The sequence below is a fragment of the Eumetopias jubatus genome, unplaced genomic scaffold, assembly GCF_037043125.1.
Source record: "Eumetopias jubatus isolate StellerSeaLion01/CBP00866 unplaced genomic scaffold, mEumJub1_p1.0 scaffold_15, whole genome shotgun sequence".
Lineage (NCBI taxonomy): Eukaryota > Metazoa > Chordata > Mammalia > Carnivora > Otariidae > Eumetopias > Eumetopias jubatus.
The window spans coordinates 86,154,251-86,182,203 of NW_028274821.1; the positions used below are offsets into that span (position 1 = coordinate 86,154,251).

Here is a 27,953-nt window from a genome sequence, read left to right on the forward strand (position 1 = left end):
ACTTGTCTGTCCCCAGTTCTCTTTCGCTGGGCAGTCCTTTCCAGGTGGTATGCACATCTCTGTGAGCCTCCTAATGAATCGTGGAGGGGGGGGGTGTCTTTGCTTTTTCTATTGTTTTCCTATTCAGTACCTTTGACTTTAAAAAAATGAAATGCTGATGTTTCACTCAGTATTTCCACTGAAGATTTGTGAAATGAAGAGCATCTTATTTCCTTGAGGTTTCAGGTCTGTAATCTCCCCAGCAGAGGAATCCGATAGCTTTCTCTCCGGTGGTGGGCTGCGGGAGACACTTGTTTTCCTGGTGTGGGGGTCTGCAGTGGGCCTGTAGGGTGAAGGCTTCCAAATCCAGCTCCTGGGACCTCTGCTCTCCCCCATCCCTAAGCTTCAGAATTTAAGCTAAACTGGTAGTCTCTCCTTCCCTTCCTTTTTCGTGTTTCTGTGCCTTTGCTCCTGCGGACAGCTATACAACGATGTGTCTCAAATCCCCTGTCTTAGATGTTGGCTCAGATGCCTCTCCCAGGAAGCCTTCCCTGAACACCCTGGGCCTGGGCCTGGGCCTGGGCCTGGGCTGGGCTTTCCTCTCTGAATGCTTCTTTTCAGCCATCGTGCCTTCACCTTGGGTTGTGGTCAGGTTGTGAACTCCTTGAGGGCGGGAACCATGTCCAGTGCCTGTTACCTCGTAGCACTCTGCCCAGATTCAGGCACATGCTCAGTTTTGCAGCAAATGCTTCTCCAACAGCCTAGGACCCTGTGTTGCAGCTCCCCCCTGCCCCTGACGACTCCTGAGTCTCTCAGCACTCCTTGGGTCCTTTTCTGACTAGAGCGTAAGCATAAGAAATACTTCCAAGTGTGGTCTTTTGTGTGGACGCAGGGATCAGGTGGCACAGCAGGGCTAGAGCGAGCGAGCGTGTGCGGTGATGCAGCGCCCTCTACTGACCAGATTTGGAGGTGGCCAGGAGGACTAGCGAGCTGGTTCCAAGGGATAGCAGGCCCTTTTCCCAGCAAATTCCCGGCGGGGACTGCAAGGGACCAAAGGAGGGCCAGTAGCAGACCTTGTTGCCAGCTTGAGCTCGAGCTTTTATGATGTATTGTATGGTGACTAACATAACATAATAAAAAAAGAAAAAGACAATGTTAGCTAAAAAAACTAAAAACGTGTGCTCTGCCTCCATTTCTTATGTTGTTACTCATATTTCAAAGAATTCTGTGCCATTTTTTGGAGAGCTGTTATCCCCAGCTTATTTCAGGCAAAAGGAGCGGTTGGTGGACTTTCTCCGGAGTTGATGAGTCATTACCTGAGGACCTCATGGTCCTAGCAGAACTGCGCGCTCTAGAGGCAGGTGCCAGCCCTAGGAACAAGCGCTTCCTGCCTGTTTCCTTCCTGTTGTTGCAGGGAATGCTAGTCGGGAGGCCAGATCTCGGTTGTCCTTTCAGAATGGTTGGGCCCCTGGAGAGAAGAGGGAGCCCCTTGGCTGTATCCAGTGAATCGGATGCCATGTTTGGTAAAGTTCATGGCAAAAGACAGGATGACAATGTGTCTCTGCAGACCTCTTCCTTGTTCAGTGACTCTTCTCACACGCATACATCTCTGCACATGTTTCCTGACCATTTCCAATTGAGAAAGGCGTGCCACCTCTTCGAGGAGTGGGGAGCCCCCGTTTTCTCTCTGGGCGTCCAGGCTGCTCCACCCTCTGCCTGTCTGCTCCGTGCACCCTGCTCAGCATAGGCTGGCCTTGGGGTTGAGGCACTGTCCCCTCTCCCCATCTGTCTGACAGACTGGCCTCAGCTTCTAAGTCAGCCTGGTACATAGAAGCAGACAGTTGGTGTGTGGATCCAGGCTTTTCTGATGCTCTTCCATGCCGCTGCCTTGGGGCAGAGGGCAGGTAGAGGAAGCACCTTCCCACTTCATCCACAGTGGGCCCCGCTCCTCCGCTCGCACCATGTCTCACATATGGTTCTGCTGCTGCCAGTTCCAAGGTTTGAAAGAGCTCTGAGAGGCAGGTGGATTCACAACTGATGGAGCACCGGTTGCCACAGAGTGTGGATAAATGAATGGCTCCATGTCGTCCCGGGAGAGGGCCCCTGGTGGACTGCTGCCCCCTGGCTTGCTGAGCAGTGGAACCAGGGGCTTGATAAAGACATCAGAGGCACGCTTATCAAATTTGCAGATGACACAGAGTCATTAGGGAGAGCTGATGTGCTGAATGACAGAATCAATACTCTGCATCTCGAACACTCTACTGGAACCAGGAGATGAAAGGTGTTGGGTAAAAACAGACGGCATACCCCACTCCCAGGTTAAAAAAAAAAAAAAATCAGTTGCACAAGAACCAAACTGAGGACACCTGGCTTAGTGATTTGTGTGCAGTGACCAGGCTGGGCACGAACTGGGATGGTGTAGAATGCGGCCTGGTGTGCCAGTGGGGCGTGTCCGGGGAGGTAGTGTCCTACACCTGTCAGGTTCATTTGGGAGGGTCACATCCACTGCCACACACCACCTTGTAAAAGTTACCCAAACTGAGCACTGAATTTGGGTACGACGAACCGTTGTTTTGCCCTGAGTAGAGACAGGGCAGCTGGCCTCAGGTGTTTAAATGGTCAATATGTAGCCGAGAGAAGTGTTTCCAGGTGGGGATGGGTTGTTGGCAGCCCCAGAAGACAAAAAATTAGATCACGTGGACTGAAGTTTTAAGGCGGTAGATTTAGGCTTAACATGTTCAAAAAAAATTAAAGAACTCCCCAAAGGCAAAACTGCCATGGCGTTGAAGAAGCCCACTCAAGAGGTTGTGTGCTCCCAGCCATGGGCAGCGTTCAAACAGCATTTGGATTTTTCAGACCTGCAGGGGTTCTTCAAAAGCCTTATTTAAGAAGTGTATCTTGTCCCCATCCTCAAAAATTCAGACTCCCACGGCACCTGGGTGGCTCAGTCAGTTAAGCGCCCAACACTTGATCTCAACTCAGGTATTAATCTCAGGGTCGTGGGTTCAAGCCCCGCAGTGGGTTCCGCACTGGGTGTGGAGCCTACTTAAAAAGAAAAAAAAAAAAAATCAGACTCCCAGACCTGCACAGTAGGCCTTGCAGACACCTTACCGAGGGTGCCTCCGGGCAGCTCCACTGGGTAGGGAGGGCGCAGAGCAGGGGGTGCTTGTCACCGGGGTCTGCCCGTGTGGCTTTCGGTGCTTCCTCGCCATCTGACTTGCGGCCATTGTCCTCTTCTGCTCCCCAGTGCTGGTGTCTGGGTGTCTCCCTGAGCTGCAGAGGGCCGTGGGGCCCCCTCCCTGGGATGGATGGCACAGAGGGGCCCCGACGGTGCTGCCCCTGTGTCTGTGTCCCAGCTTTGGCCTGTATTTTGCCCCTTTCAGAGTCCATCTGCAATAGGCAGTCTGGACTCCAGAGTGCTGGCATTTCTACCTTCTGTGGACCCTGTACTCGGGCTGTCCTAGGAAAGATGGGACGTGTGGTTCTAGTAGCTCCCACTGTGCCCTTTCCCTTGGCCTGATTGCACATTGTGCTTCTGAGGGAGAAGCTGCCCCCTCAGGCCACGGGCACGTGTGATCCTGCACAGACATTGGCCCTCCCCTGGGAGAAAGTGTCTTCTCCCCGCCCCCCACCCCAGAACCCCAGAGCACACACTCCTTCACCAGCTGTTGAATCCTGCCGTGCAGCCCCAGCCTGCGAGGTGCAGCCTCTGGGGAGCTTCTCCCAGGTGCCAGGCGGGGCTGAGCTTCCCTTATACGGCACATGGTGCTGCCCTGAGTTGTTCCAGTAATCTTCCGGTGATTTGTCAGCTCCCAGCGAGTTGTCAGTCACAGGTTCCAAAGTATGTTTCTTAGTGACAGACATAATTGTACTTAACTTTTTGCGTGGATGTTATCAATCTGTGACAGATACTCTGGGAAATGGGGCATTCTGATTGCAGAAGATCTGTCACATGCATTTAGTCTTTCTCTCAGGGACACTAGGATTCAGTCACAACTTTTGCATGTCGATGTCAGGTTTTGAGAACATAGATCCTTGCTGACCTCAAAAATCGTTCCGTCACTCCGATCCCAGGGCTGTCATCTGAAAGGTTAATGGCTCTTCCTAAAGGAGAGAGACAATCACACTGCGAGGATCTGGAATTCAGGCCGTGCACGCCCAGGCACACCCCCCATCACAGCCGTTGTCAGAAGCCCGTGAGCCGCTGCGCTCTGTCCCCCACCCCGGACCCCCAGACCCCACCTTCCCGGGGACGTGGGGTCAACCTGCAGAGTAAGCCAGCAAGCGGAGGGAGCCTCAGCACACTGGGTGGCGTCCTGTTGTCTAAGCCTGTCACTGTTCAGTTACAAGGCGGTCTTTGTGCTACAGAGGACGTGTGTCCCCTGCCCTGTTGTGGCAGGACTTGAACAGCACCCATCAGGGAGGCCAAGTTTCCCCAACGAGGTGTTTGCCGCCGTCCCAAGGGGCAGAAGGCTTGGCACCAGAGACGTTGCCTATCAGGAGAGGAGCCCCAGCAGATTTTCCTGTTGTGTAGGTTTAATGGAGAAGGTTCAGCCTAGGGGAGTAGAGGGAATTCCAGAGTGGAAAGCTCTTCTTTAAGGTCCCTCATTTACGAGAAGAGTTGTCTGTGTCCTGCATCAAGGTGAGATTAGAGGCCGAGGGCCGCCAACTCCAGTGATCCTTTTCTTCCCCCTAACAGTAAACACTGTATGCCCTGGATTCCAAGCTCACATCCATAGGAACAAGAGACAGGTTGGGGGTACATGAGCCCCGGGGGAGCTCTCTTGGTCCCACTGAAGGAGGGTTTGGGGCTGGCCGTTCCAGCGGGGGCCTTCAGAGCCTTGCACCTCCGCAGGGCGTGCCCAGGCAGGACTGTGGGTCTGGCTTCACTTGGGATAATTAGACTTCCTTTTCCTTCACACGAAAAACCACACACATTTTTGTTTATTTAACTTTGAAGATGGGATACACATTTTTATTTCCTTCCTGGCTGCGTCACCCCTTTGAAGATGAAGACTTACTGCAGATGTTTTTCACACAGGGCACTAACACCAACACTGTAGACTTGAGCTCCCCTCACTCTGCCCCCGGTACCTTCCACCCACTGCTTTCGAAAGTACCAACAGCCAGGGGTGCTCCCGAGAAGGGCTGTCCATGGGGTGGGACCTGAACACTGATTTAAATCAAAGTTAGATTCAAGGTTGAGCTTCCTGGGCCTGAGGTATTATTTCAGTAGCTCACCTTGACATTCTTTGCCTGGAACTTTAAAGCCCTACGTTGCCTGCTGTCCTGGTGGGGTTTCCAGATTTCCACATGTTCTTCTTACTTTCTGAAACCTTCACTGGCTTCCTATTATCTGACATACCTCCCACATCATCTTGCATTAATCAGATGAGTCTCTTCTTGACTCCTGAGCACATCACTCTCCTTCCAGAACCGTCTCTGCTCTGGCCATTGCTGTGTATCTCGGCCTCTGCCCTCCGGGAAGGGGCAGACCAGACTTCAGAATGCAGAGCCTTAGTCCTGTCCACCTTCCAGCCTGGGATAGCCTTCGCCCCTTCTAGAAAGCCCGGCCCAGTCTATTTTCCCCCTTCCCCTCCTCCAGTTGCTCGCACCAGACGATTTGGCATTCCGCCTTTTCCTGTCATTGCTACGTGTATCTATGTTTGGTCTTATGACTAGATTTGCTGGCTTATTGATGACAGGGATTCTTCTGTTTCCGTTCTGTCCTTTAATGCTTTAGAAAAGGCTAGTCACACAGAAATACAGATGATAACATTGTACTCCCGTGTATGGAAACTTAGCAAGTACTTTGAACTGTGTCCTCTCACTTAATTCAGTAAGCGTTCAGTGAAAAGCACGTGGTCTCAAAATGGCAGGGACCTTTGAACGCCAGGTTCCTGGCTTATCTGTTGAATGTATAAAGTGAGCTGATTTAGATACATAGCACCAGGTATTAATCTACTGGTCCATCCCTCTTCCATCTATTCTGCCAGCCAGCAGAGACTTACTTACCTTGTATCTGATACGTGTCCGGCACTTTCCAAGTGGTTTACAAATAAGAACTCCTTTAATCCTCCTAACAGCTCTGTGAGTAGGGTACTGTCATCACATCCACTTTAAGACGAGGACACCAAGACCAAGGAGGTGAAATCCCTTTCCCAAGTTCACACAGCTACTGAGCGTCAGACCTAGGATTTGAACCCAAGAAGGGGAGCGGCCTCTGGCTTAGACTGTCTATGCCCCGAGGCTCCCGGCCACAGGGTCGCCGGCTGTGAAGCAGCCACCCAGGTTGTCCCAGCTGTCTCCACGTGTGGCCCCTGTAGGCTCCTGACCAGCAGCTGGGAGCCACGGACTTGGCAGAGTGTGCACGTGTGGGTGCAGGGAGCCCATTGTCTTCCTCAGGCTCCTCTGGTCGGGAGCTGCCCACGAGGTCTGCATCCACACCCTTGTAGGAGACCCGTGAATGTTTCTGGGGTCCAGTCCACCAGAGCCAGAGATGGTGGCTAAGGAGAACGTGTGGAGGCCATACACGAGGGGGTCCTGGCGGCGCAGCTCCCTCCAGCGGTCTCTGAGCCCGCAATGAGGCAGGGTTACAAGCGGTGTGATTTCTTCTGGCCATTAGAAGAGCAGTGCGAGAGAGACCTACAGGGGAGGGTTCTCTGAACATCTTTGAAGGGCTTGTGTCACAGGGCTTTTGCTTTTGCGACAGTATCCAACTTCGCTGTGGTGTCAGAGCGATGTTGAGGGGAGATTTCATTAGAGTGCAGTTTGGTTTTGCTGGATGTGAATGATGAGTTGAGGCCGAGCAATACACTTTTTGATATTAATTTTTAATACGGCTTCTTGGGAAGTCAGAGCTTCTATTTAAAGAAGAATTGACTATTAGTCAATACGGCTTCCATCTCTGAGCTGGACTTCTTCTCTTTCACTCTTACACATCAGGTTTTGACAAGGTAGTTGCTGCTTGTAAATGTGGTATCTTTGTAATTTTTGTGACTCTGTGAGTGTCTAATTTTTCTTGGTGGTTATGACTGTTATGCGCGCTGCTTGGCGTTGTCCCGGAAGCAGGGTTGTAAATGTGAAATGATTTCCTCCCGTGCCTGCTTCACGGGTGCGCGCGGGCTCTTTGTGCACTTGGTTTAAGCTCCAGGGTTTGGAGAAAGGCCTTTTTCAGGATTATGAAAATAGTTTTCCGTGTGTCAGAACAGATTTATCAGTTCACTTTAGGGCCGGTTTTGTGAACCAGACCATTTAGAGAAGGATATTTTACCTTTTATCAGAGTGGAAGCTGACAGTCTATTTGCAGGTAGCTCTACAGAATATTTCATCTGGATCTCTCAGTGTAAATCTAGCTGCCAAACAAAGTAAAAATGGGCGTTAAGTGAAATTTCCCACTATTTTATACCCAGCCCCCAACCCCCACCCCAGTGCTGTTCTATTTCAAGGCAGGGTTTCAATTATTAATTTGGATATTTAACAAAATCCTGGGCTTGCAGTAACTTTTAAAAGGCCCCTTGAATTTTATTTGGGTCAGGTTTTTGCCCATGGGTAGGGTAGCATTCAACTTGAATACCTTTTCTTGAGCAGATGTTTTGTTTCCAGTTGAATAATAATGTTAATAATTATTAGGATAAATAAAATTATCATCATCATTATTTCAGCTACAATCTTTTGAACATCTTGTGCCAGGCATTGTGCAAACACTTTATAGATATCGTTTTAATCTTTATAACCATGCAGTGAGGTGCATAATGGGAATGAGCAAAGCCTTTAAGAAATAAGCAAGATGCAGCGGGGAGAGTTGGCAGCTGAACCAAGCGCAGGGCATCGGGACTCAGGAGTCAGGACAGGAGCCTGGTCCCACCATCCTTGCCTGAGTTTTAGGACTTCACCTCACTGTCTCCTCCGGCCTCACCGGGGACCAAACATTAGCCACAAGCCATTCCAGACCATGGTCCACATTGCACCTCCTTATTAGTCATTGCTTTATTTTGCTAAACAAATTGTTTTCCACAGCTTCCGAGATTGATTGAGCAAGAAGGAGAAGAATGCATCTTTGATTCTTTGTTAGGGTTTGTTTTCGGCTCAGACTGTTCCCTGCCCACCCTGCACTCTCACGCACATAGCCTTTTATGGATCTGAGTTTGGCAGTCTCCCTGCTCTTGAATTTTGGAAAAGCGGATATTTTAGTAGGCTGGAAGAAGATGAAAAGCTAGAAGTGCCCATATGTTCCTTGTTTTTAAAAGTAGGGTCAGTGAGGTTTAGAGACTCTTTAAATATTTCAGTTTATAAGATTAGACTAGATCATCTGGAATGGAAGTGCGGTGCCCTGGGTCCCAGACTTTGCTTTTTTCTTCATTTCTTTTATATGGGAGGTAGGTGTTTTGGCATTGCAGGGTTCAAGTGTAATAAAACTTAAATGTAGTGAATAAATACCATGATTTGGAGTGTTGCTGCAACTGTAAAGTTAGTTTCTTTCTTTCTTTCTTTTCCTTCCTTCCTTCTTTCTTTCCTCCTTTCCTTCCTTCCCTCCCTTCTTTTCTTTCTTTTGTTTAAAGTAATCAGGGACTTGAAAAATAGACGATTGGTACAAGGATGGCGTAACTTAACCGAAAACTCCAAAGCTTTAAAGGAGTACAGTCTTCGGCATTTTTCTACGGAAGCATTTTCTTCACCCAGTTAAATCTTCACGAGTTGAGATTAAGCATCCATCCTGAAGTGTCTGTTCGAGTACTTTGAAATTGCACACAGTTGTGCATTTTGTTAAAACCACACCGACCTTTGCTCTCATTTTCTCTTGGATTAGAATTGGTAAATATGATGTGGTGCTGGTTTGTCTGGATCCCAAGATATTTGCAGAAGCCGGGAATCTGAGCAACTGGCCTAGCCCAAACCCAAGTTTCCAACGAGGTGCCCTTGGAGGTCTTGATGCCACACACGTGGAGAGAGGTGGGGCTAGGACCAGGTCTCGCCTCCAGTTACAGCGCACCTAGCATTTTATACTTCCTGCCGTGAGGTGGGACAGACAGCATTTTCCTGCCCTTGGTTGCCCCACATCAGGTCCTGGGAGACACCTGCGTGAGGGAGGGCTGTGGTCACCAGACTACCCAGACAGGAGGGACCTGGACCTTACTTGTTTTCCGGGCCCCCGCCCTTCTCCACCTAGAGTAAGCGGGAACTCTTGTGCGCTCGCTGGCGTTTCCTGTCATGTTCATTCACTCTTCATACCTCTTTGATTCTAAATTTCAGGAGTAATTTGTCACTTTAGAGCAGGGAGTCATTAATAACCATTATTTAGAACTGTCGAGGCTTCCTCTCAGTGTGTGAGTGTCTGAGTTAAGCATCCAAAAAATTGGCCTTGTTGGTGGCAAGCGGGGCCTCCGTATTGACAGATCCGAGGCTGCCCCACCCCCACTGGCCTTTCTAGTTATTCCAAGTCTGTCTTTAATCACCGAGAGGGTGGCGGCCGAGTGGTTAAAGCACGTCCTCCTGGAATTCATTAGTATTATTACCAAAGACCGTGTTGTAAATTGTTGATTTTTTTTAACTGCGTGGAAAAAATTTCTCCTTAACTATTTCATTTTAATGTGCTTTAAAAAAAAAAAGGAAGAAAGATTTTTCTCATCAAACATTTGAAACAAAACAGTTCAGAAACCCTAACTTCAGATCTCACCGGGTGTGGGCTGAGGGGTTGTCCTAAGAGAAACTGAAATAGCATCTCAACCACCCTCAGGCTGTGGGGTCGGGGCACGGGAAGAAGCCCCCAAACCTGCTGAAGGTGGTTAAAAAGAATTGGCATTCAATGTATGTTAATGCACATTGTTATTCTTTAACATTAAAATTCCACTAAAGTAGTAATAATTACTGTTAATATCTTTTAGTGGAAACTTACAGTAAAGGAGCAATAGTAGAAACAGTATTTAAGGGAGAGCTGCCGGCGTGATAAGAATGCAAATAAGTGTTATTAGCCTAATGATTTTGCCGTCGCCATGGTGGTGCAGCAGCAGTGTTGTGAGTATGTCATCCGGCACCCGTGAATTCGGAAAGTGTGTCAAAACACAACTTCAATTAGTTTGCTCTAATTATGGCTCTGGAGAGTTTGTAACTACATCACTCCTCATTAAAAGAGATTTTCTTATACGGATTAATGTAATATACAAAGGAAAGTTTCAAAGTTCCCGATGCCGTTTGCTCCTGCAACGAGCAGGCTCAGAGCGGGGCTGGTGGATCCTGGGTCTACTGTGGCCACCGGCCAGGCCTGGCAGAGGCAGGGGAGGGGGACGGCGGGGCGGGGGGAGGGGGGGAGGAGGAGGAGGAGGCCGAGCCGGGGAGCTGTGGCCAGAGGCGGCCGTGCTGGTACTGTATGGAGCAGCTCACCCCTCCTGCTAAAGTGGCCATTACAAAAATGGAGTTTTGAGGATTGCCACAAGAGGGTAAATGAACCCATCTCAAGCCTTTAACAGAAAACTGCTAATCTGAAACTATGGGGATGTCACTCACCCACAGCACCTGTGAAGTCTGGAAGCGGAAAGCTCTCAAGACCTACCATGGCCATGTGCGATGTGTAAAGCCAGCCTTTGGTCTTGTCCTAGGGGCCTCAGGGGAGATTTCGTGGGAAAACTTACTTTGAGTCCTGCAGGATCACATGGCCTCTGTGAAATGTCAAAAGTTTTTTTTTTTTTTTAACGATTTTATTTATTCATTTGAGAGAGAGAGAGCACAAGCAGTGGGGAGAGGGAGAGGGAGAAGCAGGCTGCCTGCTGAGCAGGGAGCCCGATGCGGGGCCCGATCCCAGGACCTGGAGATCATGACCTGAGCTGAAGGCAGATGCCTAACCATCTGAGCCACCCAGGTGCCCCAAAAGTCTTGTCATAGTGTAAAAGAGAGTACCTTAAGGAAATGTTATCTCTTGTCTAAACTGATAGGTAGTTACAAATGCTATTGTTGAGGGGCGCCTGGGTGGCTCAGGCCATTAGGCATCCAACTCTTGGTTTTGGCTGAGGTCGTGATCTCGGGGTCATGAGATGGAGCCCCCAGTTGGGCTCCGCTCTGGGCATGGAGTCTGCTTGAGATTCTTTCCCCCTCCCTCCCTCCCTCTTCCTCTCCCCCACTCACGTGCACTCTCGCACTCTCTCTAAAATAAATAAAATCTTTTTAAAAACTATTGTTGAGCTGTTGCCATTTCAAAAGAAGAGAAATCCGCATTTTCTTCTGCTGTCACTGACTTCCCTCCCCCTTGAACACCGGTAGGGCTCTGCAGTGCCCACCTCTGCGAGGCCCCCCTGTACAGGGTGTAGACGGCTATAGGGGGTCTCAGGTCCACTGTACAAGGCTGTTCCCTTGAGCTTTGCTGCCCCTCACCACGGCCATTCTCCTGAGCAGCTAGTCACAATGTCCTTGTGCCTGCCCGGTTGGAAGAGCTCAGTGGTACATTTTGAATCCAAGAGTTAAATTTTAGAATGCTTGTTGAGTGCACCTGGGCTCTGGATGCTACTCCTAAACACCCCCCCCAATTTATATACACAATGCAGGATATCCAAAATACAGGCTTTGAATATGTTTTTTTGACCTTTGATCTCTTTGTCCTTATTTCTGGTGCATACAGGGGGGTATGTAACTTGGCCTTCTTTATACGACTCACAAGCAGTGTTCTCTTGAGTGCGTTCTGTCGCTACTCCAAGTCTCAGTTTCCTCTTCTGTAAAGTGGGGATAAGAATATCTCCCTTGCAGATTGTTCTGAGAAATAAACGGGGGACACATGGAAGGGCCACACCAGGCCCACAGCAGGCACTCGTGCGCGTGGCCTTCTGTCTTTGTCCAGTCTGGGCCCGAGACCTCTCCGTTGCCCCCATTTGGCCCCTTTCTGCCCCTGCTGTAGCTTCGGTCCCGCCTGCACCCCCCCTCCCGCCGGTTCTCACAGAGCCAGACTGTGGGCTCGGGCCCCGCAGAGCTGGGGCAGGGATCGCTGTGCTCACAGGTGAGCAGCTGGCGAGGGGTTAAGATAGTAATTGTGTGAGTCTTCCAGGCTTTCTCCCAGTCCTGCGATAATTTGATGAAGAACTTCACCCTAATTAAATATTCAAATTAGGAATAAGTGTCAATATGGCTTCCCATTGCCTGGAATGATGATTAATTGTATTCAAAACTCTAGTGGCCCACTGTAATCTAAACTGAACCGTTGTTCTTGATTATTTCTGCACTGCACTTGCCATGTTTTTGTTTTAAGATTTAAACTAGTAATTGATTTGCCATATGCTGTTGAGCTGCACATACTTTAAAGCTGTGCGTTTAGGAACTCGGGGGGTTTGGAATTTTGATTTCCTTCGTCTTCCAGTGGCAGTTTTCTTGTCCCATGCAGAGTGATTCGGTGGGGAGGGGATGGTGTCTGTGTTGCCCAGGAGGAAAACTCATCATATAGTCAAGTTGGTAGGCTGAGGTTGTATTGATTATGGCAAATGGGTTGCTTGAATGGAAAATGAACAAGTCTGCATTTACATTTAGCTTGGGCTTTGCATTGTCTCAGCAAAGCAACGTGTTTCTAGTGGAAAAAGCATCAACTCAAATCCTAGCTCAGCCAGTTTCTTTCACTCTGTGTTCCTGGGCAAGTCCCCTAACCTCTCTGAACCTCCTTTCCCCTGGTCAGTAGAATAATACTTACCTTGTTGGGCTGGGCCACTTAGGGATGAGTGTGAATCGTGAAGAATAGTTCAGGTGCTCAGTAAGTGGTAACTGTCATAGTAATAGATGATTACGGAAACCTTCAGTGTTGTCCCCCCCCCCCCACCTCCTGACATCTCACTCGGGAATGATCTCCCACTTCTCTGACTCCAGGAGCCTCCATTGCTCTTTCTCCCTCTGTGACCTCTCCTAGCTCATTGTCTTGACTCGTGAATTACTATTTCATGGCTTGAGACTTTTCTGCCGCCCCGCCCCCCGCAGTCTTTTCTCTTGGCAGATGAGACAACAGCTTCCACGACCCTGAACTGGGCACTTCCTAGGGTTTGGTGGAGTGCCTGGTCCATGGTAGGCACTCAACAGATGTTTGTTGTTTTCTTTTGCTTTTTTTTTGCCATTGCTTTAAAATGGAAACATACAACCTTATTTGCATATCTTATATTTAGAGCTTTTTACTTTATGATCTAGGCGATTTATGTGTTTTAATTTACTTATAGATAAATTCCTAAAGAGGAAAGATAGAAGTCTCATTTGGCTCTTTTTTTTGTTTTTTCATTTTTAAAGAAACTTTATTCTCTTAGAGTAGTTTTAAGGTCCCTATAAAATTGAGAGGAAAGTACAGAGATTTTCCATATATCCCCTGTCCTCACATATGCGTAGCCTCCCTGTTATCAACATGACTCACTAGACTGGTACTTTCTTTTCTTTTTTTTCGTAACCAGGGATGAAACTACATTGACACATTGTAATCACCCCAAGTCCATAGTTTACCTCAGGGTTCACTCTTGGTGTTGTACATTCTGTGGGTTTGGACATATGTCATCATACATTTGTCCATCATTATAAAATCATACAGAATATTTTCACTGCCCTAAAAATCCTGTGCCCTGCGCATTCACCTCTCCCCCAGCCCCTGGCAACCACTGGTCTTTTTACTGTCTCCACAGTGTTGCCTTTTCCAGAATGTCCTAGAATCGGAATCCTGCAGTATAGAGCCTTTTCAGATTGGCATCTTTCACTTAGTAATATGCATTTATCATTTGGGTTTTTAAATGATCTCAGTGCCAAGTCCTGTACTTGACCTATAGTAGGAGCTCAGTTAAAAACTGGTGGACCGAATCAGTCACAAGACAAGATTATAGCAGCCTTGTGTGCCTGCTGATAACACAGTCTGTCTGCCCTTGGATAGCATCAATTCATCGGGTATATTTGGAATTAAGTTTCAAGTCTGGGCATAGAAAGTTTATGAGATGGCGGATATCACTGTAAAGGAAATGGGTCTGTTTTAGATTTTACAAAACCTCGCTTGACTTCGCTGATGTCAATCACATAACAAAACAAAGATGTCTCATCGGACCTTGAAAATGGTAGTAAAGTTTGCACATTGGTGATTTCTTTCTGAGGTCGGCTCCAAAATCAATGAGAAAAAAATCCCTATACCGAAAATTATTTGAGGGCCTAGAGTCATTAAAATAACTGACTCTCAGTTTTAGTAGAATGAAGTGACAAGAAAAATGTCCAGCATTATCTAACATTATCTCTGGGTCTTCACAGATCTGAATCCTAACTCAGAACTCAGTTTGGAAGCACAGGGGACCTGGAGCTGGAATCATTTCTGTGAAGTCTTTGAGGACGATGCTGGTGCTGGTCAGGCCTTCCAGCTGAAAATGATTCATTTTAATTACTGTCCAGGGCAATCTGATACCTGAGCATATGGTCCTTAAGAAATAAGCTTGCCCAAACTGTCAGCGAGTGTGGGCAATGGTCAGGGACCTCATTCTGACACCGTTGACCAGCCTTGGAGAGCGGACGCTCTAGAAGGTGCTTATTAAAATGCCAGCAGGTGCAGCGAGGGTCCCCTTCCCTGTGACTCCCTCACCCTGCTTGTGCCAGGTGTTTTATAAGAGCCTTTTTCTTCATTAAATGGCATTCATTAAGCACGTCCTTACACCTGGCACAGAAGCTGCGTGTCACAGATGACTTCTTCCCAGTGGTGGTTTGCAGGAATAAAGTGGAATTTCACATAGCGGTTTGCTGTGTTCTTTCCCCCACCTGACCACCTTCACTCAATTATCGTGGCTTTTGCATATTATATTCCTCTGCTGCCACCACTCCCCCCCCACCATTTGTTAATTTCTTTTGCACGTTACCTCTGGTCCTTGTCCACCAGCAGACAGGTTCTCTAGAAAACAAGACGTTCCTTTAGCACCAAGTGCTGTGCTGTTTGCTGTCATATGCGTTTGAAAGCGAGGCCAACACTCCCAGCAACTTCTCCTGTTTTCTGCCATCTTCTTCTTACTGATAAAAAGAAAACTTCTCATTGGAAAAAATTAACACATAAAATATATGGAAGGGGAGGACACCTGGGTGGCTCAGTCGTTAAGCGTCTGCCTTCGGCTCAGGTCATTGATCCCAGGGTCCTGGGATCGAGCCCCGCATCGGGCTCCCTGCTCAGCGGGAAGCCTGCTTCTCCCTCTCCCACTCCCCCTGCTTGTGTTCCCTCTCTCGCTGTGTCTCTCTCTGTCCAATAAATAAATAAAATCTTAAAAAATATATATATATATGAAAGGGGAGGGGGAGGGGAAAACTGCACTCTCAGTGGCCTCAGACTTCCGTGGTCCACAGTGTGCCCCCAGTCCTGCCGCCAGCCCCAGGCCATCTGCTGGGAGCTGGCGTAGCCCCACCCTCCCCCAGGGCCCCTTTGACTCTTCCGTGCGTCCCTGTATCCGTAACAGTGTTTGTAGGGTTGTTTCTGTAGTCAGGTTTTATGTCGTTTTGTTTTGTTTTGACCAAACAGCTGAGTCTTGGAGATTTGGCTGTGGTGATATGAAAAAATGTCTGGCTTATTCCTTCTTGTTCTGTCCTGGTTTAGTATCATATGAACATTTTCCCAGTTCACTGCTCTTGCCAACGTTGCCTGGAAGGACCCGGCTCCCGGCTCTCCTGCAGCTGAGTTCTCTCTCCCAGCGCCACATGGTCCACACCCTCCCCTGTCCCACCCAAAAAACCTGTAAACATCATTTTATGTCCGTACGGTGTTCTGAATCCGACACTTTATAATGTCCTATAAATTATATCACGTTTATAACATTTTATAGTGTTCCGGTTTTTGAGTCGAGCATCATGATTCCGAGCTGCATTTGGTGATTTTTTTTTCCCCCCATCAGGGTTCAAACCCAAGCTGTATCCCTTCAGGCAAGCTGCGGAGCCTTTCTGAGGCCATCTGTCAAATAGAGATGATCTCAGTGCCTAGTCGTAGGATCCGGGTGGGGGTTACGTGGTGAGTGTGAGGGGGAAGCCCTGTGAAAATGGCAGCTAATGTTGTTTGCCTGTTTTTATCTTAAATAAGTCCTTTCCCACATTTCCGGTTATTTCCTCATTTCTAGAGGGAAAGCAAAAATGCCGGTCCTTTTGTCTGCTTCCTTCCCAGTTCTTAAGTCTTAATTTCAAATCCTCTGGAGCATGTTTGAATGTATCTCTTTCAGAAAAAGGAATGTGAATGATCTTTCATTGTCAGTGTCTTCACATATAAAAGACAACTTGAAGGAATAAGAAGTTTCTGAAAAGCCACTCTCTCTCCCTTAAACTTCTGTGGCTCCATTGTCTTCAGGCACATAGTATGGTAGAGGAAGAGTCTGAAATCACCGTCAGGCTCTGCCAGGATTCATCTAGTGGTGGTTCTCTCTTCATTGCCGTTGTCGAGTCCTGTCGGCCTGATTGGCTTCCTTCTTTAGGCCTTTTGTTTTGTTTTGTTTTTTAGATCAGGAAGTATTTTAGGCTTTACTACAGTATACTCAATATACGATAAACTGCACATATTTAAATAGAATTTGATGAGCTTTGACGTATATGCACATTTACGATACCATCACCAAAGTCAAGGTCGTGTATGTATCTACCACCCCCAAAACTTCCTTGGGCTCCTTCATAGTCCACCCTCCCTCCTCAGGCCAACCACTGATCTGCTTTCTTTCCCTATGGGTTAGTTCGTATTTCCTAGAATGTTCCATAATATAATGGAATAATACCACGTGTACTTTTTACCTAGTGTATTTTACTTGGCACTTAGTATCGTGCCAAGTAAAATTTATCCACCTTGGGTGCCTCAATAGTTTGTTTCCATTTTATTGTTGAGTAGTATCCATCATGTGGATGTTCCTCAGTATATTTATCAAATCACTTATTACCGGACGTCTGGGTTGTTTTTTTATTACAAATAAAGCTGCTTAGTGCATTTGTGTACAGATCTTCCTACAGACCTACGCTTTCATTCCTCTTGGGTAAAAACCAAGAGGTGTAACGGCTGGCTCGAATGATAGGATGTGTTGAACTTTCTAAGAAACTGCTAATTGTTTCCTGCAGTGGTTGTACCATTTTACATTCCCACCAACAATGCATAAGAGTTCCAGCTGCTCCCTAACCTGATTTTTGCCATTCTAGAAGGTAAGTGTTAGCATTGCACTGTGGCTTCAGTGAGCACCTCCCTAATGACCAGGGATGTTGGCTATCTTTTCATGTGCTGATTTACCATTCATACATTTTCTTTAGTGAAGTGGCTGTTCTGATCTTTTGGCCATTTTTTTTAAATTGGACTGTTTGTCTTCTCTTAAGTTCTAAGAGTTCTGTATAAATGCTGGCTATAAATTGGATATGTGTTTACAGATAGCTTCTTCAGGTCTGTGGGTTATCTTTTCAATTATGTAACAAATCTTTTAAAGAACAAGAGTTTTAAGCGGTGGTGAAGTCCAGTTGATTAATTTTTTTCTCTGGTATAGTTTGTGCTTTTTTTGTGTCTTATTTAAGAAACTTTTGCCAAGCCTAAGGTCACAAAGATTTTCCCCTTTGTTTTCTTCTAGAAGAGGCCATGCTATGCCTGTGAAGTCAAGATGCATTGAAATAAAAATATGAAATCCTAGGACTTCTAGACTTAATAATTTACCCTTTCTCTTTCCTCTTTCCTAAAAATAGTTCTGTGAATCTCTTGGGTCATTTTATATATGGTGTGAGGTAAGCATCTAGGTTCATTTATTTGCATGTGGCTATCCAGTTGTTCCAACACCATTTGTTGAAAAGATTACCCTTTCTCCCTTGAATCGTCTTGGCACCTTTTGTTGAAAATTGATTGATCATATATGTGTGGGTCTATTTCTGGACTCTCCATTCTCTTGCATTGATCTATATGGTCTGTCTTTATGCCCTGATGCCACACCATATTATTGTAGCCTTACACTAAGTCTTGAAATTGGAGTCTGGAAATCAGGATTTATTCAGCCATGAGTCTCTTTATTGATTTTGCTTGGAATATTGGAAGCCCTATTGACTTCTGTATTTAGTTGTTGTTATTATTTTTTAATTAGACAAGCTTTAAACTTTTTTCTTGATTGTTACTTCTCTTTTAATTGTTGTGATTTCTTTCCAACACCTAGAATATTCAGGTTGGTTTTCTGTGTTTATTGTAATTTTCCTCCTCATCTCTGTGTTCGTTCTTTACATTCTGAAATTTTGGGGGGCTTTTCCACAATATTACTGATTTAGGGTTTTTTTGGAATTTTATTTCTGTATTATTTCTAATGCAGATAACTTTCTCTATATCCTACAGTAAATTCTTTTTTTAAAGCTAATGTTCTTATCTTGTTGTTTGACTTTTTTTTTATAGACCTGCATGAGGATATATCTAGCCTGGGTGTTGGCCAAAAGGCATCGGGATGTGTGAATTATCCCCTCGTCTCATTTAGGTGCTCATTATTTGGTACATAATCTTCTGATTCTTCATTACCTTTCTCTGTTCTCATTAGTTTTTGTAGAGCCTCAGTGATGGGATGCTGGTTTCACCGGCCCAACAAATCATCCAGTTTTGGTTTTTCTAGGGCATGTATCACATCATCCTCCTGATGTGATTTTTTTTCAACTATTGATTTTTTGTAGCAAAGAGAGTGAATAAACAAATGTCATTCCTCATTATTTTGGGGATATACTGTTTCTGTCTAGAGGGGCCTGCCTCGTGTGACTGCTCTGTCCCCCAAACCCAAGTTTATGTTCTCTAAGGGTTTGGTCAGTGCCAATTCAGAAAAGGGACTCACAGGCTTGTCGGGGAACTGTGAGGTGGCTTTTGTGTGAGGAGCATCACCATCCAGTTCAGATAGCCAGACGTCTGGCTCCTCCTTTCTGCCTGGCTGTCCAGGCACTGTCACCTTCCCGCCATGCTGTGCCTGTTAAATCAAGATGCATTTAAGCAGAGAGTATCAAACCCTAGGCCTTCTGGACTTAATAATTTTGTCTCTTCCTTTCATCTTGTCTAGGATAGTTCTGTGACTCTCCTGGGTCGTTTCCTATTTTTATTCCTGCTCTGCTTTTTTTTTCCTTTGTATGTATTGACAAACATTTGATCGCTCTGCCATTCGCCCTCGCAGGGTTCCGGCAAATGGATAATAGGGGAAAGCAAAATCTTCAATTACCTTAGACTACTTTATTCTCAAACTAAATTCTTTTTCTTTAAAGATTTTATTTATTTGAGAGAGAGAACGAGTGGGGGGAGGGGCAGAGGGAGAAGCAGGCTCCCCACTGAGCAGGGAGCCCGATGTGGGGCTTGATGCCAGGACCCCAGGATCATGACCCGAGCCGAAGGCAGATGCATAACGACTGAGCCACCCAGGTGCCCTCGAACTAAATTCTTGAAAATAGTTACTGGCCTTGCTGTAGCAAGTAAGCCTTGTCATTCTGCCTTTTTGAAAGTTTATTACCCTTTTTCCGTGAGCACCTTTTTCTTTAATGAAGCATACCATCAAGACCGAGCCTTCATTCTTGTTCTTACTACTCTTCTTAGCCCAACCCCACCAACTTCAGACCTCAAGTTTTTGTTAGTTAGGTTCAACATGTTGCCCTACAATAGTGGTTTGCAAACTTTTTGCAGTTGAGGATTCCAGGGGCACCTGGGTGGCTCAGTCGTTAAGCGTCTGCCTTTGGCTCAGGTCATGATCTCAGGGTCCCGGGATCGAGCCCCGCATCGGGGTCCCTGCTCGGCAGGAAGCCTGCTTCTCCCTCTCCCACTCCCCCTGCTAGTGTTCCCTTTCTCGCTATGTCTCTCTCTCTCAAATAAATAAATAAAAATCTTTAATTAAAAAAAAATGAGGGGGCGCCTGGGTGGCTCAGTTGGTTAAGCGACTGCTTTCGGCTCAGGTCATGATCCTGGAGTCCTGGGATCGAGTCCCGCATCTGTTCCCTGCTCAGCGGGGAGTCCACTTCTCCCTCTGACCCTCCCCCCTCTCATGCTCTCTCTCTCTATCTCATTCTCTCTCTCAAGTAAATAAATAAAATCTTTAAAAAAAAAAATGAGGATTCCAGAGAGCTTTTGTTTACATGGCTTGTGTTTACCTATAATTACCTTATTAGAAGTTAAAATTGAGAAACATGAACATACAAGTATGCAAGGAGACCTCAGAGCGATGACCCCATAAGTCACGCAGCTTCTAAAAAATTCTTTCTGGGGCTCCTGGGTGGTTCAGTCAGTTAAGGGTCTGACTCTTGGTTTTGGCTCAGGTCATGGTCTCAGGGTTGTGGGATCAAGCCTGGCATCGGGCTCCCCATTCAGCAGGGAGTCTGCTTGAGATTCTCTCCCTCTACCCCTCCCCCTGCTCATGCTCTCTCTCTCTCTCTCTCTCTCTCTCTCTAAAATAAATAAATCTTTAAAAAAAATTCTGCTTGTGAGAAGAGAGTGAAAAACACGAGTGTTGTCTTAGGTTTTATTATGAAAACAGTTATGACCTAATGGACTCTCTGAAAGTGTCTTGGGAACCCACCCCTGAGGTCCCTGGAGGACACACTGAAAACTGCTGCCCTAAAGTGGTTTTAATACAACCGTCAGCTCCTGAAAAACAGAATGGGAGTTGTAGTTTCACACTACAAAGCTTCCTCTGCAAATGTGCATGCATGTGTGTTCACACATGTGTGTTTAAGAGGTGAGATAGGGGCGCCTGGGTGGCTCAGGCAGTTAAGCGTCTGCCTTCAGCTCAGGTCATGATCCCATGATCCCTGCTCCGCGGGAAGCCTGCTTCTCCCTCTCCCACTCCCCCTGCTTGTGTTCCCTCTCTCGCTGTCTCTCTCTCCGTCAGATAAATAAAATCTTAAAAAAAAAAAAAAGGTGAGAGATGAAAGTGATGTGCATCTCTAACCATGAGTCTGCCTCTGCCTTACCAGCCCCCATTCCCTCCATGCTGCCCTGTGACAGTTTGAGGGGACATCAGGCATCACCACTGCCTGGGCAGAGCCATCTTCATTATATGTGGCCACTGGGTCCAGAAGATTAATGGTAACATTTTAAAAATTCACACAGACCTGGAATCAGCACTAGAAAATACAGATTTAAATTAACAAGGAAAAAGCAGAACCCCATCAAAGGAAATAAATCGTACTGGCAACTATTGTCACCTAATAAAATGTCTTCTATAACTGAAGGGCTTTTATATGGAGCTGTCTGCAGCTTAGTGGCCATGTTAATTGAATAAGGTGCCTAAAACTGACTGGGGGGGAAAAAAATGAAATTTCCCTCAGCATCTGTTTAGCCAGAGCCGTTGTCAGCAGCCTGTGTGATGCTGACCTATTTGTTACACAACAGCCAGTCCCTCCTATGGAGGGTGGTGATCGCTCAGCAGGGCATGCCCGTGTCCTCTGGGCTGTCCCCTGCATAGGGAATGGGGAGGAGAGCTTGGTACAGCTCCCCCTAAGATTTAGGGGCTCTTCTCCCTGGAATTCTCCAGTGACCAGACAGATTTTGGAATAATAAGCCATCATTTGAGTCAAGTGGCAGACATTGTTGGCCTCTGATGGTCAGTTTGTTCCAATGGTCTGAGGCCTGCTGGGGATGATACTAGAAAGTCTTCATCTCTAGGTGCCTCCCTAGGTCGAGATGGTTTCCTGAGTCCTTAGGTCTATCTCTTGGCCTGCTGGTGATCTTTATGAACTCTCTTAAAATCTAAAAAACAGGGCTCTGCTTACGGAGTAATCAACAACTTTGGGGCCCATTGAAATGACCTCGCCAAACTTGTTGTCCACGGGGCCCCAGCAGCCGTCACACTCTTAGACTGCTCAGTGTGGCTGGAAGCCATAGAGTACCTGCTCGTTCTTAGAAACCTCTGGACTGGGCGCGTCAGAAGGGCTGAGCATCTAGGGTCCACGGTCTGCCCAAGTGCCTGGCTTCTTCTTTCTTTCCTCTGCCGGCAACACCCAGCATTATGAATCGCATGTTCCTTTAATCCCTTTAGACGACTAGGCTGTGGGAAAGGAGCCAAGGTGCTGGGTTAACCAATCACAGCTCCCAAGTGTGAAAATGAGGATTTTGTATCTCTTCTTGCTAGATGCTACAGTAACAGGCATGGGCTCTGGCTGTTAGTCTTCTAAAGTATTTCAAATGACTGTAAAATATTTTGTCAGACAGTTGTACCATAATTTTTTAACCAGTCCCCTATTGTTTGAGATCTGACTCCGGTTTTTGGCATTATAAGCAATGCCATGATGAATGTATTTACTGTTTATGTAAAAATATTCATGAGTCAGAAATAGCTGCATTTTCCAGTTAACCAGCCCTGTCCTGGGGATGAGAAAGAGACAAGTGGGAAGTTTTCACGTAAGTTTCCCCAAATTATCTCAAAGTACAAGTCAGTGGGATTCACTCATTCATTCAGGTATTAGGTGATCTTCCAGGGCTCTCATATTTTAAGTGCCCAACGTGTGCAGGGCACTGTTCTAGGCTCTGGGGATATGGTGGAAAGTGTAGTGGAGATCATGTGCTGGTGATTGTGAACCAGTCAGTAGAGTTGGCAGGGTCTGCAGAGAGGAAAGTGGGGTGTAGTAAGAGTGACTGGAGGCAGGGTGCCCCAGCAGGCATCTAGGGGTTGGCCTGCCTATGGGAGGAGCCAGCTTCTGGAGAGCTGGAGGAAGAGTGTTTAAGGCAGAGGGAACAAGTACAAAGGCCCTGAGGCAGGAATGAGAGTGCAGGGAGCTGGTAAGGTTGGAGCATGTGAGTGCAAGGACCGTGAACGAGACAAGCTCGGAGAGAAGGGATGGGCTGGAGCTCGCAGGACCTCCGAACCATAGGGCAGTTGGATTTCATTCTAATGCAGAGGGAGGGACCAGCAGGTTCTGTCACGGTCCTGGACTGAGGCCCTCACACGTGGGACGCTAAAATAATGGCAGGAGTGGGAAGAATCAGAATAGGAGCTGTATGTGAAATTATAACAGACATTCTACTTCTGCATGCCCACCACACGCCTGGTTCTGTGCTGTCTGCTCAGCCTGGTAGCAAGGTGTGCATGAGGAGGCAACATGCCGTCCCTGAAGGGCACCCAGCTCCAGGGGGGTGGTGCTGGGACTTGAACCTATGTCAGGCTGACTCTAGGGTCGGTGCTGTTAACTGCCACCACTGCTCTGCCTTCCTGGGCATGTGGCTGGGCCGTGGGTTGTCCCATTCTGTTGCTTTTCCCTTCGTGACGTGATACCAGAGGGACTGTGGCCTGCTTGCCAGGGTCATCAAGCTAGTAAGTGACCGAGATGCTGAGTCCTTGTCGTCATCGCTTTCAAAGGGGTCTCAGGATGGACCATGCAGTCCTCACTCTGTATACCTGAGAGTCAAGATGATACAACAGGGCAATTTCCGGATAATAGTAATAACCCCCGGAGGACACGTGGACGAAGCTTTTCACTAATTCCCAGCTTTCTGTGTGTCAGCTTTACTTCTGAAGGCGCCTGTTCCCTGTTCTATCAGATGGAGTTTATTCCTATCGGAAAAGGTTGCCGAGAGGGTGAGGTGAGGGGTATCCATGAAGGAACCCAGACCAGTGCCTGGCACGGGGTCCCCTCCCCCCTCCCGGGGAACTAGAATCGCCTTTCACTCTGAGGCTCTGCTCATTGCAGAGCCTCCCTGGTTCCTGTCGTCTGTCATTTTCCGGTTAATCTGACGCTGCAGTGCCCCTGGGCCGCTTCTCCTTCAGCAGGTGACTTGTTCTTCCTCTTTAACCACAGGTTATCTGTCCCCTCGGCCCCAACTGGCCATTCTCATTACGGGAGGCCTTGCTGTGCCTTTTCGTCCCCCCACCCCCACATCCCTCCTTCCTGTGTCCGAATAATGAAGTGAAAAGCAGCTCTTTGCAGCGTAGCGAACTTTTCTCCCTAAAGCTGTCCCTGGCCGGGGGCCTCTCTTCTCTCTGGGTGCTGCCTCATACCCTCCTACAGCAGTGGCTAGAGCTGGAGTTCAGGGTGACTTCATTTCAGCTCACCCCATTCCTGCTGAGCAATGACTCTGTCTAAGATACAGTCGGGTCTGCGACTCGAATGCTGTTAATTTCACATGTACTCTATCAACCACACATTGTAGGAGATCAGAAACTTTCTTTTTCTCTCTCCCACCCACCCCCACCACCTCCCGTAAATTCCCCGTCACCACCACTGATTCCTTCTTACATCATACCTGTTTTCTTCCAGAGCAGAGAGGAGTGGGATGCCTGTTATAATACAGAGACCACTTGAGTCTGATTGGCAAAAACACACATGGGCAGAAATGGAGTCATAGACGCTCTGGCAGTTTATATCAAAAAGATCCAGAGGTCTTGATGGAGTAGGTACAACACCTGATTTGGTCAACACATGTTCAATTGTCATCTACTCCAGGTCAAAAATTGTCCTAGAAAATGGGGTCCAAAATTGGTGAGCTTTGACCCTGTTCTTGAGGAGGTCACAGTCATGTTAGGAAGACAGGCTTGTATCAAATGCTTCAAGTATTTTGTGCAAACCAGAGAGAGAGGGGACATGCAGGCATCCAGTGAGCCTGGGACAAGCCCAGGGAAGTTTCCACCAAAGAAGGTATGCTTGGGTGGGGTCTTGAGGGATGAATAGGAGTTTGGAGTGTAGGTAAGGAATAAATGGAGATTCTAGGAAGGGGAGCAGCCTGGATAAAGAGTCAGGCTAAGGTATGAACAATGCACGGCATATTCATAGATTTACAGGATTTTCCCTCTTCCGGGTAGAGGGAGAAGTAAGCAGTGCAAGAGACACAAAAGGTGGGCTGGTGTGTGCAGACAGCTAAAGTCAGGGAATGGCTGGGGATGAGGTTGCCTCGGGAAGGCATGTGGAATGAGGAGAGAGCTCAAGCAGAACTCGCACAAACAGCAACTTTTAAAAAGTTGGAGGAGCGGCCAGAAAGGACCATCTGCAAGGAAGAAAGGCTGGCCAAGGGAGGGAGGGTTGCAGATCGCGTCTGCCAGGCACAATTGGATGTCCCAGAGAAGCAGGAAAAGTTGAGACCAGGGAGTCCACGTTGGGCAGGGCAGCTAAGGAGCCAGGCACCTTGGTTTCTCTGGTATATCCTTCGTTTTTAAGTCTTGTGTACCATAGAATTTCCCCCAAACTGTTCAGAGGGTTGCAGCAGGACACTTTGGCAGGAACTGTGAAGGGTCTACACACAGTAAGTGCTCAATAATTGCAGTTTCACGAGAATCCCCACTGTAATTTGCTGCTCCATCTCAGTCTCCCATGGCATTGCCGTTTTTTTTCCTCACTTTCCCACACGCAGGCAATCTTTTAAAATTGCAAACTGGATCTTTTCACATCTCTGCTTAAAAATCCTTCTGGATCAAGTCAGAGCTCATGCAGGGCCCCGCTGTGCTGTGGCCTTGCAGCCCTCTTCTGCCTGGTCCCACACCCTCTCCTGGCCTTCAGGCTCTGGCCACTCCAGCCTCCTTCCAGGTCCTCCCTCCACCACACTTCCTGCCATGTAGGAGGCTCACTACAGAGTCTGGAGCCCTGCTCCCCGTCCTCCCTGCCCAGCGGTCCTCACTTCTCCCCCCACACAGCACTTCCTGCTTTCCCATTTGTAAGCAAGTGTTCCTGTAACTTTGTGGGTATTTTCATGCCCCTCCCCCCCACCCCGCTGCAGGGTGAGCTCAGTGCACATAGGGGCCCTGCTGTCCTGCCACCCTGAGGCCCCATCTGCATTTTCTCCTGCCAGACTCTCAGCCCCTCTTTAACCACTGAACGGCTGGGCCGACCCTGTTTTCTCTTCTGGCTTCTGCCTGGCGTCTTTGCTGCCACCCAGGTCTGCCTGTCTTCCAAAGTTCCGCTAACACCCACCTTGTCCACAAGCCTTCCTGAATGCCTCCAGCCTCTGGAGGGGCCACCGCACTGCACAGATGTGTGATGCCCTTAGTTTGGTTGGATGCACCTTTTGAAAGTGCCTTCAAGACTTAGAAATCTCAAGGTATGGCCGCCCTGCAGCGTAGTTCTTCCCTGGCTTCTGGAAATTCCCTCACTGTGGAATGATGGGTGCAATAACAGCGTCCCCCTCAGCCAGCTTCATGGATGTGCAGCCAGCACTGGCCCTCTAGGCCCCAGGCTCCGAAGGCCCCAGGCTCTGAAGACCCCAGGCTCTGAAGGCCCCACATTCGGCATACTGCTGTGTGTCAGCATCTCGAAATTTTGACTGTTTGAACCAGGGCCTCGCATTCTCAGTTTGCACCAGGCCCTACATTTGCCTTGTAGGGGCAGCGCGAGGAGCCAGAAGAGACTGCGTGAGCTCTGCCTCCCCCGAGGCCTGGCACACAGCGGGCACCCTCTGCGGGGTCACCTATCATCATTTTAGCTCTGCTCAACCACAGCCACAGTCAATAATTCATTCTTCTGTTTGCTCAGCTTCATTGACTAAGTGCCATGGTCAGAGGCGTTGATCAACTGTGTAAAACCCTTCTGCAGCTGCTCCTTACCCTCTCAGGGTCCCAAACCTGGCCAGCCTTCAGAGTCACTGCTGGAACTTGTTAAAGACAGATTTCTGGCCACACCCCAGGCCCACCGACCTGGACTCCCCAGGGTCATGGCTCTGACTCCGTGTTGCGCTGTGCCCTCATTTGTGCTGTGATGTGGGCGGGACAGAGTTAGCAACCCTCGTCCTAGGGGATCAAGTCTTGCAGCTTGGCAGTGGGGGGTGTCCGTTCCAACCTGGCCCCAGCCTGCCTTTCCAGCCTTGCCTTGCTGCCACGCGTACCCTGACCCTACGCCAGAGTGTTGGCTTTCCCTGACCACCCAGCGAGTCCCTTTTACTCCATCAGTACCTGTGTCCCCCTCTGAGAAGGTGTCCCTAGAACCCTGGCCCCTTTATCAGAACTCTTGTGCTCACTCAGCACCCAGGTGTATGTCCTGTTGCATCTGGTGGTTTATTTCTGGACCTCGATCCCCTGTAGCGTGGGAGCTCCTTCAGGGAGCTCATCTCTGCATCCTTCGTTAGCATCAGTAATGAGCAGACACTCAGATTCACTCCACACGTGTTGGAGTCTCCCTGTGCTTGGGTCTGCTGGTGCCCCCTGCCCCCAGCCCTGAGTCCAGCCAGTGCTTGGCAAGCCACCCCCCACACACACACTGGCCACCCGGTTGAGCCAGGCTTTTCTGTCGCACAGGTGTTTGCCTCAGTGCTCACGCTGCAGCCCAGCAAACCAAATGCCTTTACAGCCTTTGGTGCTCATCTTGTCACCGAGAGACTCTGTGGGAATAGGTCTTGCCTAGAGAACCTTCCCTCCCGGGAGCCTTGTATGTACAGGAGTCATTCCTAGAGGTCATGCACCTATTGTGTAAAAAAAGGCAGCATGTACAACATAAAACTTGTAACAAATGCTCCCTTCCTCGGTCTTTTCCCTTTTGGAGATGACTGAGTGCTGCCAAAACTCAGGCTACTGAGCTAGTTCAAGCCAGTCCCCAGTTCTACCAGTAAGAGGCTTTATTGTTGTTTTATCCCCCAGACCTGTTGGTTTTGAAATATATTTCCTACCCTTTTAATCTTTTTTGCATTGGCTAAAGGCAGCTGATGACCACACCAAATGGCTTTTTTACTTTGATTGAATACTCATTTAGGCTCTGTGGGCACTGTGAGCTTTAATGGCCAGCACCTGTGCCATAAAAAGACCGTGCTGGACTGATTGAAGGTGATTTCCTGAGCACCTACTGTGTGCTCCTGCCAGAGGGCGAACATGCAGACATAGCAATTCAGAAGAGCATGCCATTCTGATTCTCAGTGCTTGTTCGTTTTCCTGGACTCACGTGGTAGTAATGATACTCAACACCTTCATTCACAAAGTGCTTCTTGCGCTGTTCTCAGCGGCCCTGCGAGACAGGAATGAAAGCCATCTGATGGATAATGGAAGGAAGACGGCAGAACACACCAGGGCTCCTGTTCAGGGCCCACATGTTCTGCTCCTATTGGTGTATTTTGCCCAGTGGGCAGAGATCTAGACTAAGTTGCTGACCTCCTTGAAGCACCTCGCACA

At 48.0% G+C, this 27,953-nt stretch overlaps 1 protein-coding gene across 1 annotated transcript in view; it reads left to right on the forward strand.

Moving 5' to 3' along the window:
- The window catches only part of MVB12B (multivesicular body subunit 12B), a 185,798-nt gene that overhangs the window by 77,941 nt on the left and 79,904 nt on the right, over positions 1 to 27,953 (forward strand). The gene's annotated exons all lie outside the window — the stretch shown is intronic.